Source organism: Meles meles, chromosome 7 (assembly GCF_922984935.1).
Source record: "Meles meles chromosome 7, mMelMel3.1 paternal haplotype, whole genome shotgun sequence".
NCBI lineage: Eukaryota > Metazoa > Chordata > Mammalia > Carnivora > Mustelidae > Meles > Meles meles.
The window spans coordinates 99,105,295-99,119,134 of record NC_060072.1 but is presented as its reverse complement, the minus strand read 5'-3'; the positions used below and the strand labels follow the sequence as shown (position 1 = coordinate 99,119,134).

Here is a 13,840-nt window from a genome sequence, read left to right as displayed (position 1 = left end):
GATCCGGCCCAAGAACTACAGTTTGTCAACCTCTGTTGCAGACTATCACTGCTCTCTTCTGTTTATCTTGACAATTCTACTCTGGACTGTACCCATAACTGGTACACATATTGAGAATGTCTCTGAAATTACAGTCTCCTCAGGGTATCAGGAAGGATATCTTATGCATATTTTCAGCTTTCTATGTAGAGTACTTCATATAGCAATGCTAATTATTTACTGATTTGAAATAAGATACAGAAGCAAGATTTAGTTGCCATTAACATCTTACCTGCATTCAAACATCTACTGAGACAGTGACTCTTGGGGTTCCCTAATGAGCACTCTTATCTTGCTGAGTCCTTAGGTTATCTGTAAATAAATACAATCTATCTCACATGATAATAATGAGAATTAGAAATAGTATATGTAAAGAATCAGACACACAGAAGGCACTTAAATTGTATTATTAAACAAAAAACAAACAGAGAACAGCTCTGAAAATTCCTGAGTGGACAAAACCAGTTTAGTCACACAAACAAAGCTTAATTTAACTTATTTAGCAAGACTAAATAAGTTCTTGCTTATGCTTCTGAAAATCATAAGCACAACTTCAACTGGTTCCCAAGGTTGATTTGAGGTAACCACTCACCAATTTCTTATCTAGACTTTTCTAAACCTGAATGCCTCCAAAAACACAGTGGCCCTAACCAGGTTACAAAAACAACAGGTAAAAAGATTGAATATGCTAAAGTTGATAGAAAAAATATGATACATGTAAACTGTCACCAAATACGTACAGGCTGTCAATAAAAATGAGAAGGGATTTATTTTGTGTGCCCTCAGAAAGCTGAGTAAGGACTCTAGGTAGAAGCAAGAACTTTGTCACAATTGGAAATGCCTTAAAAAGAACAGATTGCCTCAGTGTATATACTTAATAAATGGTGGTTTATTAAAGATGCTAAAGAAACAGTACATAAAAATGGAAAGAAGCCGGAAGAAACAGATTTCCTCTAAATTCCTTTTTTTTTTTTAAAGATTCCATCTATTAATTTTGACAGAGAGAGATCACAAGTAGGCAGAGAGGCAGGCAGAGAGAGTGAGAGGGAAGCAGGCTCCCTTCAGTGCAGAGAGCCCGACGTGGCACTCGATCCCAGGACCCCGAGATCATGACCTGAGCCAAAGGCAGCGGCTTAAACCACTGAGCCACCCAGGCGCCCTCCTCTAAATTCCTTACAATCCTGTAATCCACCAAAGTGTTAAAAGATATGTTAATACAGATAATTTTACCTGGCCTCCAGAAATCTGTGTTACAAAGAGAAACTACAGACTTATACAAATGCAACTATAATAAAATGTTTAAAACAAATAAGACTGATTACAAATACAACGTTACTAAAATTTTTTAAAAGTTTCTTCTACTTATCTAGAGCCTTCAAAGGAAATTTGAACATAGTATTTAAGCTCAGTTATGAAGGTGAGGTTAAAGCTAGAAATGGAAAGGGAGGAAATCAGAGCATTTTAAGACGAAAGGACAACATGGCCAAAGGTATGGTGGCAGGAAATAGAATACAAATGAATGAGACAGAGGGGACAGTTTAGCTGGACTCAAGTATGATGATAGTGGGAGATGAGCTTGGAAAATTTTTTTGGAATTACAGGGACTGAAATGCTAGCCCTTAAACCCAGGAATAGGAATCACCAAAATGGCAGGAACGTATCAGAGACGGAGGTATACTTCAGTAAGACTATCTGGTGGCAAATACAGAATTAAATAGTAGAGTGAGAGGCTAGAGGTGAGAAGAGCCGTTAAGAGACTGACATGATTCTGGGTAGTATGCCAAAAGTGCCCAAACTGTGTCAGGCAACATCAGAAAAGAACAAAGTATAAAATAAGTATTTTGGTTGTACAATAGTCAGATCTCAGCAACTGACTTGGAGATGCAAGACTGGGAGGAGGGAGGTCTCAAATCTTCTAGACTAGAATGCTAATACCAATAACAGCAATAAGAGCAAAGCAAAGAAGGAAGACAGAGAGTACAGAGGATATGGTTCAAGGTGTCAGCAGCACAGGGAAGAGGAGCTGTCCAGCAGGCACTTGGAAAGGTCTGCCTGAAGCTTATGTGAAGGCCAAGGCTGAAGATAATGACGTGGGAGTTATTCCTACAGAGGAGAAAGCAGAGATCACAAGAGGATGAGCTCTGTCAATCAACAGAATATACACAAAAGAAAAACTGAGCAGGAGTTGAAAGAAGGAAAGAAAGAGCTGCAAATAAGTAGTCAGAGAAGTAAGAGGAAAACAAGGAGTACCTGGAAGCCAAAGGCTTAGGAAGCAACAGGTGCCAATATTGCCAAAGGCTGATGACAGGTTAAAACAAATGCAAGTTTGGAACTTAGGATAACATGATTATTACATGATTATACTTAATACATCTTACAAGAAAGAACTTATTCCCTCAAATCAAGGTATTTTTACAGGAGATTATCTTCTGAAGAAAAAAACAGAAGACACCTGGAGCTACTCTGATCTCAAGGATAATTTCCTTAAACATTCTCAACTTGATCCTACTGGCTAATAATTTCCAACCACATCTAGTACCATTCTTCCAGGAGGTATAATTAAACATCAGGGGAATTTTGGGTAGTTACCATGACTGAGAGGAAGCTATCAGCATATGGAGGACAGGGGTCAAAGGTACTTAAAGTCCTTCAATGAAAGAGGCATTCCCACATCAAGAAGAGGTGCGGACAGTGGCAGCTGTTAGGAAACACTGTCACGTGATACTGTTTATCCTGAACACACCTTTAGCATAGTTGAGAAGAACTGACAGAAAGAACTTTGGAGTCTTACATTTTGGAGAATCAGATTTAAAATAAGACAAATGTCATTAATGCAGTTTATCCCTTAGAAACGGTTCAAGTAAATCCATGTCTTTTAGTTTTGCTGTGTATTTATATCTAAACTAATTCCAAAGAAGTTGTCTTCAAGTAAATAACTTAGCAGGGCACCTTCTTCTTACAAATTATAATTCATCTGCGTATTAACTCTAATCAGAATCTGTTTAGAGGTATAGACTTCTGTTAGGTGAGGAAACAGCCAAAGTTTGACATAAAAAAACTTTCTAAATATACTAACATTTTATGCAGATCTTTATCTTTCTAAACAAATATTTTTCTTGTGTTCACCACATGTACTAAATATTTTTAATTGAAAAATTGCTGTTTTAATGCCAAATACTACCAAAAATTAATTACCAGTTTAGATAATTGAACCACATATGTCAATTTTTGCAAGGCTATCTTAATTGCACAAAACCTTTAACAAAAGTATCTTTATACCAGCATTGCATAGCTGTCACTCAAATTCCCTGTAAGATTTTCATGAACTCATTTGGGATTTAAATGAATATTAATGAAAACATTCACAAGAGGTTTTTGTAGCAGGACAGGAAAGTGTTTTCAAAAATACTGGCACTACTTGTTAACACATATTTATTTATGAATATGTTGAAGACGTCTCTGGTGTACCCAAGCACCAATTAGTCCAGTGCTAACTGGACTAGTTTTATTATAGTCAAGTTCAGTTTGTTTAACTTGTGGTTAATTTTTTCCCAGTGCTCTTGATTATTACTGTTTATACATAAATGAGCATACCCCCTTTTTGTTTAATAATGGCCATGTATATGGGATAAATGTGGTGTTTTTTTTTTCCCTCTAGACAATCGCCCATATTAGGCTATTCTCTCACGTTATGATTGTAAACTACTGGATCTCCCAGGTAGGCAGACTAGGCACCTCAGTTCACCATTTGAGGGGCCAACTGAGAAAACGAAGTTTTCTCTTTAAAAAAATCTTTTAGGCTCTGTTTCTTGCTAAGACTTGGTGTACAGTTGTTTCTCAATACATTTCCTAATCACTTTGATCCAGTTTTGAGAAAGGCTGTGACACACCAAAATGACCTCTTAGACAATGAGAGTCCCTCTAACGGTTTATGAGGCAATCCAACACTGTTAGGCCATCTAATGGGAAACATGGCATTTATAAGAGTTCCTAAATATCTGTCAAGAATAAGGCAGTGATCTTTACAACAATCTAACAGTCTCAAGGCCACATAATTAATATGCACACTAGCTGCCATTATACATGTGCTTGGCACAGTGCTAAGCATTTCACAGGTATTATCTCATTTGACCTTTACTCCCATTATATGAAATTGAATTATTATCCTCTTTTTGTACATGAAGAAATGAAGAAACAGTTTTTGAGAAGTTTTCGCACATGAAGAAACCAGGATTTCGAGAGGTTTGGCAATCTGTCCTAGCTGGTAAACGGCAGAGCCAGAATCAAAACCCAGACAGACCAGACTACAGAGGCCCTGCTTTTACCCTCTTCCCTCCTTTGCCCGAGACCTGGCCCTTTAGCTGTGGAATCTGAGCAAGTTAACTCTTGGTGCCTACATTCCTCTTCTACAAATGTCGATATTGATAGACTTACAGAGAGTAGTAGCACAGTGCCTAGAATTTGGTAAACATTACAGAGATGTTGCTACAGTCCTATACTCTTGGGCTTCTCAAAGTAGGTGGATTGTAGTCCGCCCCAAGTGTAGAATAAATTGCAGCTCAGTCTCTTCTTCCCCAAAAATGGAACTCGATCATGGACAGAGATAATTTCCAGGGAAAGAGTGTCCTTCCCTCATAGCAATAAAAAAAGCCTCCATTTCCTGCCTATACAAGGTCACTCAATAGGCAAAAGAATGAGGCTGGATACACCAGTTTCTGAGGTAAGGTGCCTTTCTCAAATTGCCTTTTATCCGTTCTTAAAAACATTTCTTACAACTGCTAAATCCCTTTCAAGTTATTTAGGATATATGTCTCTTACACTGAGAAGGAAATTGATTGAAAGCTAACGGGATATTGTGATGAGCACCAGGTGTCAGATCGAAGTGTCAAATCATTATGTTGTACACCTGAAACTAATATTATGACGCTGTATGTTAACTAACTGGAATTCAAATGAGAACTTAAAAAATTAAAAAAAATTAAAAACACATATCTAACAACAACAACAAAGCACTAATAGTATAGGAGGAAGATTAACCTGGATAACCAGATGTGAATTTTTTTGAGAACAGAATTCCACCCTCATCCATCTTGGTAACCACAGTACAGTGTCTGGAATGATTCCAGAGGTTCAAAAATAGCTAGTCTATGTTCTAGGTGTTTTCCATAAACATTATTCCTCATGATGGCACTTCAGGGTAGATACTACCAACCACATTTTAGAGATAAGAAAAACTGAGGAAATTGTTAAATAATTGCTCAACCTTACAAAGTACAAAACTGACCTTGAAGTCTAACTCTGAAGTTAATTACCTTTTTCCATGAGACTATCTTAAAAAAAAAAAAAGTTTACTGAATATAAATATAGAAATAAATGTAAATGCAGGAGACCTCCTTTTATTTCAGATTCATGATCCAGGAATATGACTCTGGATGAGGGGTATTTCTATAGGTCACTCTGCCCTTCTTCCCTTCAGGAGGGCTCAAGGCTGAAAATATAAGCTATGTATTATAAAAGAGTAAATGCATACCCAGAAATAAACTGAGCATTTATAGGAGGATTCAAGAACTTGGACATTGGGAAATGGTGTTAAAATTTCACATCACTTACCATTATTAAAACACTCCCTGGGGGGGGGGGGGTGTAAGCAGTATGTAATTGCAAACTGCTGATGTGAGTTTTGAAAAAAAACCAAAAAAACAGTTTCTGACTTCATGAGTTGTTACACAACACAATGAGTTGCCTAAGGTAATAATCTTTCCCTTTCACTGAATCATTCAGTTGCCTGTTCACTTAGATTGCTTTAAATGTAATGTGTTCAGAAGCAGTAAGTGGAGTTAAGATTGCTTCACCAGGGCTAAATAAGGGTCACCTTGTTCAACCCTCATCTACTCTCTGCAGCCACCACCCAGCTTTGATACTCAGCCACACTTCCCCGAAATGCACACTTAGTACTTGTGGTTCCAAGGACGACAGCACATTCAAGTCAATGTGTCTTTTGAAAGTTTGCAGCCCTCCTGAGCTCTCAACTTGTGCTCAGCCATAAGCACGCAGTGCCAGGAAAGGGCATCTAGCGCCCACTGTTTCCTCCTGACCAGTCTTTTCCCCATCGCCCTCGTGATGCCTCACTATTTTAATTCTCCACTGTGTCTCTTTTGGACCAGGAAAGGAAGGAGGACATGCTAATAAGCTTTCCTACAAACACAAGCCAGCCCTCAGTCAACCCAACCCACTGAGTACTTCTCCAGGAAGGGATGGTAGTCACTTGAAGAGAAACCGCTCATTTCGGCGCGGGGGGGGGGGGTGTATTTTAATATCCCTAGAGTAAACCACAAAATCCCCTCGCGTAAGTAAGGGAGAAAAGGGACTGCAAAGGGCAGCAGCTGGGGAGCAGCCGCTGAGGGGAGGCGTTTCACACGTGAGCCTCTAGCCTCCAGCAATACCTGCCCAGGCCTGGCGCCCCCAGCGTGGCGCAGCGGCACAGGAAACCCGCGTGATACTGGGAGACGCAGGCCCTCCTCGACCCCGGTCCAGTCAAGCTCTCTTATGCCCCAGCGCAGGCCTCTCCCCGACGCATCCTTCCATCCGCCAACCTGGGGACCAAAAAATTAGGAAGACGACACCTCCTTCCCGTTGGTCCCCTCCTCTCAGCCTCTCCGAGCCCAGATCATTGGTGGCAAGAAAAGACCCTCCCTACACACACTTCCACCACCACTCGTCCGCAACTACTCGGCTACGAGACCACCCCGAGCCGTTCCCGGGTCTGGGACAGGATGCCGGCGACAGGCGCGCTAGCGACACGCCTGTTGTGGACCAGCCCTGGGAGACTCGTGGGCCAAAGGGGGGGGGGGGGGGCGTCTCTGCGCAAGAGCCCAGAGGGTCCGCACTTCCTAGCCAAAAGCACGAGGGCGCGCGGGCGCTCGCAGCCTGGGACCCCTCGGGCCCACCTCCCGGACGCGCGCCCGCGCCGAGCCCGCGCCGGCTGCGGCCCCCTCAGCTCCTGCGCAGCTGTCCGCGCGTCTCATTGACACGAGCCCTCCTCCCGCGGCCGCTTCGAGGGTTTTTGTCTATATAAGGGCTCCCTGGCCCGCTCTGCGTCGGCGCGTTTGTCACCGACTAGCCATTATTTCTACACACGCGTGCGGCTCCGCCGGCAGCTGGTTTGGCAGGGGCACGCTCGCCTTCCTCTCGCCGGCGCTGCCGCCTCCCCCCTCCCTCCCGGGGTGTACTTACTTTACCGGGCGTCTGGCACGGGGTGGGCACTGCAGCAGTCCGTTCCGCCCCCGCCGCCCCAACCGGTTCGCTTCGCTGTCCCCGGATGAATGGAATTATTTATTTATTTATGTCCCCAGACTTGTCCTCGCCCGACGCAGCCGGGGGAGGAGGGGGTGGAGGGCGAAGGGGAGGCGCGGCGGCTGAGCGCCCTAGTTGGTGCCCGGGAGCGCGCGCCGCTGAGTGGCGGGAGTGGAGGAGGAGGGCGGGGGCGAGCGCTCAGGGCAGTCCGCAAGCGGGCCGGCCGCGGGTGGGGGCGAACCCCGCCCTGTGACTCAGGGCCGACTGAGCATGCTCCCAGCGACTGTCACCGCTATAGACACCCTCTGGGTCTCCCGGCCCTTCACTTCAGAGTTTAGTTTGGGCCATCAAGAGTCAGATAAGAAGACCTTTTGTTCCGGGTCGGTCGTGACACGTTTTACCGAAGTACTTTGGCGGCGAACCTAGGAGCCAGGTGTGCAGTAGTAGCTCAACTTGGTACCCTCGGGAAGTTGTGCAATCTCTCTGAGAGGGAAAGTGTGCACGGTGCTGAGCCTGCACAGTGCAGGGAGATTTGAAGACTCTCATTGGGAGTGTGGCAGGAAAGTGTTGGTCCGTTTTTCGATTAAGGTCTTTTTTTAGAGCGAAGGGAGGAATGGCAGGGATGGAGATTAGGCTCACCAACCAAAACACGGGAAAAATAAAATTTACACCGTGGAACAAGGAGTACAGAAAATAGTACAAGAAGAACTTGAAAACAGGAAAGAAATGAAGTAAAGTCACTGTAAATAATTTCTTCCATTTTTAGTTTCTCAGATTATTTAATTCTTCAAAGTAGGATTTAGTATTTGTCAATGAATAGTGTAGGGATAATGGTAATTCCACAACCATTAGTTTGGTTTGTTCCGCCTTTGTTTTTTTTTTTTTATTTTTTTCTTCACTGTCTAGAACATGTGTTTTGGGGAAGCTGGAAGGAGGAAGGGCTGGAAGTGAACATTTAGTAACACCAAAGATTGGTTTCCTTAAATATCTTTAGAGTTGAACTGCTTCTTAGAAGAAAAGGAACAGAAGAAGAAATGTGGGGTTGAATTTGAGAATTGGGATTGTCGTTTTTCTGTCAATTTAACAGACCTTCACCTACAATGCACACACCTCTCTGCTCCTGGAAATGGGGAAAAGATACAAAGTTATGTTAATCTTAGATATTAATATAACTTCCTGGAAGCTTTTCTTATTTATTCTAGAACTGAAATAATTTATAAGAAGTCAAGATAACAGTTGAAATAACTGAAGATTTGAAGCTGCGGGGACAGGACTCAAAATGGTAATAACAGTAATAATAATAATAATTGTTTATGTATAAGTGTTTATCACCATCAGGAACTGCCCTAAGCACTTTAATGGGTTATTTCAATTAATAAAATACTATGATTTTTCACATTTTACAAATTTGGAAATAGACAAGCATAGGGGGAGGAAAACACTTTCCCTTCTTCCCTTCTATGTTCTTTGATTTGTCTAATAAGTAAATTAACATAAGATAGATTAACAGGAGAAACACAAATTCATATGTCTAGAGTCCATAAAAATATGAGACTCAAAGAAGTGACCAAAGCAGACAAGGTTGGTTTATACCTCCTTGTAGGCCCTGAATTCTCTATCTCCAGTGATAGGGATGTCTCTCTACCTCCTGGTACTGGGAGGGTAACTTCACATGGGAGATTTACTTCCTGTTTTCACAGGGACAAAGGGTGGTCAGAGTCCTTCTTGCACTGGCTGTTTCCCAAGTAACTTTAATTCAAAATAATCAATATGCCAAAGTGGCATATTTGGGGATGGCATTTTCTGCCCCCCCTTCACAAGTTAAAGTCATTTAGCTAAATTCACATTGTCTTGCTTCTGCCACAGTCAGTTTGTAGGCTTGTACAAAACTTGAATCTTAGTTTCTGCAGCTACAAAATAGAAATAATATCAACTTGTTATTTCTGTCATAAGATTTAGGTGAGAGGATATTTGTACAGTAAATGGTAGATAATACAAGTGAATAAATGTTGCCTATTAGTAATTTCAAGAAGTTTGGAAGACAATTTTACAGAGGAAGGATGTTGGAAATGAAGGAACTAAAGCAAAAAATTCCAGAAAGAACTAGTGTGAAGTGACATTTATATAAAATATAACAGGCTTTTCTGATAGTGATAACATGTCTAGCAGTGACTATAAACATTTCATTTTCCTTACAAAAAATAATGTTAAATTTTGAAAAGAAACAACACCAAGACACACATCTCTAGGTCATGTTCTTCAATGTTTCCTATTGCCATTTTTCCTGCTCATTCATCACTCATTCAAAGATGAGAAAGAAGAAAGACCATATATTTTCTGAATTTTGACCCCATTCTGCATTTTCCTTCTTTTTGACTTTTTTTCTTCTTTTCTGTTTCTGTTTTTTGTTTATTTTTACAGCCCCACATTCTCGGTTTATTTAACTCATTGTCAAATTCTTAAACATCACTACCCATAGCATGAATCATAACTGTAGCAAGTTTTGTTTTGTTTTGTTTTAATTCTTGTTTTCCCAACAATTAAAACTCTGGATCTATTTTACCTACTGTCCCAGTGTTAGTATTTGGGGATTCATCTTTAAGTTGCCTTATTGCTATGGCTAGGCATGCTATGTAAATATTTGTTTTGATTAGAAAGGAATCTGAAAGGGAATTAGGTGAGGGCATACCTAGTCAGTTTTTCCTATGACATGGTGTTAATATTACTCAGAAGTTGAGAAAAGAATACAATTAAGGGAAACGACAAACCATATGATCAGAACCTGAAATGTTTTTGGTAAAATGTTTTGCCTGGATTCCTATTCATATGGTGAAATAACAGTGGAAGAAACAAAGAATAACAATATATTCAATATCCTAGCAACCCCTTTTCCACAAATAAATATACTAGTAAATGCATAAATTGCATATAAACTAATAAAGCTCAAATGTCTTGTACTGTCCACCCACAGCCCTACCCTCAGCTATGAGGTTCTATACCCTCACCTATGAACCCTCAGGTTCTTCATTCCTCAATCATGCCATATCTTCTCACATTTTGCTGACTTTTTGCATTCCCCATTTTCTCTTTTTCATGTCAAACTTGTCTGAGCCTTGTTTTTCCTTCAGGTCCAGCAAATGTGTCATCACCTCTCTAGCATTTCAAGGATTCCTTCAATAAGAATTAATTCCATCGGGGCGCCTGGGTGGCTCAGTGTGTTAAGCCGCTGCCTTCGGCTCAGGTCATGATCTCAGGGTCCTGGGATCGAGTCCCACATCGGGCTCTCTGCTCTGCTTCCCTCTCTCTCTCTCTGCCTGACTCTCTGCCTACTTGTGATCTCTCTCTCTCTCTCACTGTCAAATAAATAAATAAATAAAATCTTCAAAAAAAAAAAAAAGAATTAATTCCATCTTCCTCTGTGTTCTTTTTCATAGAACATGGTGTATGCCTCTATTTGGGGCACACCTTTCTGCTTTACATTATGGCTGTATTATAATTTTTTTTTCTGTCTCCCCAATCCATTAGGTTGTTGGAGGACAGAGATGACATTTACACATCTCTGTAGTCTTCCAGTATCTGGCACAAATTCTTGCAGATAGAAGGTAATCAATAATGTTTGCCAGTTGGAGGGAAGAAAGGATAGTGTGACTTGAAGGAACAGATATCTGGTAGAGGTTGTTGGTGCTCACAGTTTCCATGATCTGCATTTCCCAGCTTCTCTCACAGTTATATTGGAGCCATGTGACTAGTTCTAACTAGTAGAGTATTAATGAAAATGACATATATCATTTCTAGACAGAGGCAGTATGCTTCCTTCATTTTTGCTTTTCTCAGTCTCATGTTTTAGATAGAATAGCTATAAAACAGAGTCATTAAAAGATAAAGAAGGCCTGCTTGGTTTACACAAGACTTTGTGTGAACAAGAAACCATTACTGTGTTAAGTCACTGATATTTGGGGTATTATTTGTTATGAGAACATGGCCTCGCTTATTCTGACCAATACACGGTGTTACCTAAGACTATAAATCATAATGGAATAAAGACCCAATGGAACATTGAGCTTAAGAGAAAGCTTTAATGTGTTCTTAAGTCAAGGCTAAAAAATAGATATTTCACAACCCAGAATAGATATTTAATAGTTTTTTCATGGCAAGGCATGTATGTGTGTGTGTGAACTATACACCATAGATTGTTTTTAACTAAGAGCAAAAGGCCAAATGTCCAAATATTTCCCCTTAGCCTGGATGAAAAGAAATGTACCTGCCATCCAGTGGCAGCATACAATGACAGATTGTAGTGGGCTAGCAGCTGTCAATATGATGGCTCTGACCTGGTTTCATAGAATATACAAAATCAGAAAGACCTCTGTCCACTGCTTGTACATTTATATCTTGAGTACATCCACATAGTCTACTCTGGAAATATCTTCTAAGGAAGCTTCCCATTGAATTGTGGAGGATGCAAATCTAGTCCCCTTTTATGAAGAATTAAAAAAAAAAAAAAAGAGGGACATCTAGGTGGCTCAGTTGCCTAAGCATCTGCCTTAGGCTCAGGTCATGGTCCCAGGGCCCTGGGATTGAGCCCTGCATCTGGCTCCCTGTTCGGTGGGGATGCTGCTTCTCCCTCTTCCCCTCCCCCTGCTTGTGCTCTTTTTCTCTCTCTCAAATAAATAAAATCTTTAAAAAGAGAAAGAGAGAATAATTGTGTTGGACATTGCTGTATGGTGTGACTTTCCATAATTATACAATAGCCCAGAGAGGTCTTTTGTCAAAATAAATGACCTTTGGAGCTCTAAAAATCTCTTGATGTGTTCTGCATTTAAACTCTTATCCATTGGTATTTTTCTAATTTTATGTTTTATTTAATGCTATCTGTAAATTGACTTAATGGATTCTAATTGTAAGTGTCTTATAGATGCCATCATCTAAATATATATATATATATATATATATAATATATATATTTGTGTATATATATAATAATTTTTTTTAAGATTTTATTTTTAAGTAATCTCTACACTCAACTAGGAGCTTGAAATCACAACCTGGAGATCAAGAGTCACATGTTCTACTAACTGAGCCAACTAAATGCAGCTGAATATTTTAATTATTCTGAAGCATATAGAAGTTCTCACTATAAACTGTAAACCTTTCTGGGCAGGGTTCTTGTAAATAGTGACTTATGATTATTTAATACTTAATGAATTTTATGAAATAAATCAATGAGGACTGAACATAGTACCAAGGAACCTAAGTTTCAGTGCCTTTTCCTGTGCATATAGTCTTAGCTGGGTCACTTAATCTTTTAGCTTCACTATCTAAATCTCTATGGTACTTTCAAGCACTTCAAGGGTGCAAAGATCCACAGAGATTATGCATAATTTTAACAAGTGAAAATATATTCATGGTAGAGGTTTTTTTCCTAATTAGCCAAAAATAGGTATTTCCTTATATTTTGGATAGCAGTATTGACCAGGATACATTTTATAAAAAGCAACCATAAAGTTATCTTCTTAACTTGTACCATTGTGTAACTTGCTCTGTGCCTGGAATGTCCTTGAAAGTTGAGTCACTGTTTACATTTACATAATGCTTCCCGGGTCACAAGAGAGTTTCATGCTAAAATACACTGGGCTACCTGCCTCTCAGTAAGCTAAGTTTTCAACTGCCCTTACTTTCTTTGGCTTAAGTTCAGGCCAAATACCATTTCATTTTTCTTTTTTTTTCTTTTTTTTTTTAATATTTTATTTATTTATTTGACAGAGAGATCACAAGTAGATAGAGAGGCAGGCAGAGAGAGAGAGAGAGGGAAGCAGGCCCCCTGCCGAGCAGAGAGCCCGATGTGGGACTCGATCCGAGGACCCTGAGATCATGACCTGAGCCGAAGGCAGCGGCTTAACCCACTGAGCCACCCAGGCGCCCCACCATTTCATTTTTCATTCAGAAGCTCTTTTTCTGCTTTCTCTCTGCCAGGAATTGACCCAAACTTCATATTTGCTTTGTGCCATTTTGCTATGTAAAGGTAATTGATTTCTTAATGTTGGCTAATTTTTCTGGGATTATCTGGGTAGTGACCTTGAACAATCACTTGTTACAAATTTTTTTCCCAAGAAATAATCTGTATGAGATTAGTTACCTAAAATGTGGTATCAGTTTCAAATCCACAAAGTGCGATTCTGCCTTTAGCCCTGTGATTTGAGCTGGAGACTAGCAGTGCAGGTGGTCGCCTGAGGTTTATTGATCTTGTTTGTTTTTGTTTTTATCTTGGTCCAACAAAATTTCATTTCTCAATACAGGTACATAGTCAAAAAATCCAGTAATGACTTTGAAATATTTATCTTCAATAAGTTTCGTTCATTTGGCATATTTGTTAAGCAATCTGCCAGGCACTATGATAAGCTTTTTAGTTGTAATTAGTGCTTCTCTCAAGAAGCCTATTCACTATTTATTTAATTTTCAGATGGATTGTGATAGTAATGCTGTGATTACATCCACCACATAAGTATGT

General features: G+C 40.1%; 1 protein-coding gene across 6 annotated transcripts in view; it reads right to left on the bottom strand.

The window, feature by feature from the left end:
- The window catches only part of SLC16A7 (solute carrier family 16 member 7), a 185,454-nt gene extending 177,963 nt beyond the window's left edge, over window positions 1-7,491 (bottom strand). For 4 of the 6 annotated variants that reach the window (XM_046011630.1, XM_046011627.1, XM_046011626.1 and 1 more), the window contains exon 1: window positions 7,273-7,491. The gene's annotated coding sequence lies outside the window, so the exon portion shown is untranslated. Of the gene's footprint in view, window positions 1-271; window positions 352-6,482; window positions 6,633-7,272 lie in introns of all 6 variants that reach the window. The other 2 variants (XM_046011628.1, XM_046011629.1) reach the window with 2 other exon arrangements.
- Between the last annotated feature and the right edge of the window lie 6,349 nt (window positions 7,492-13,840).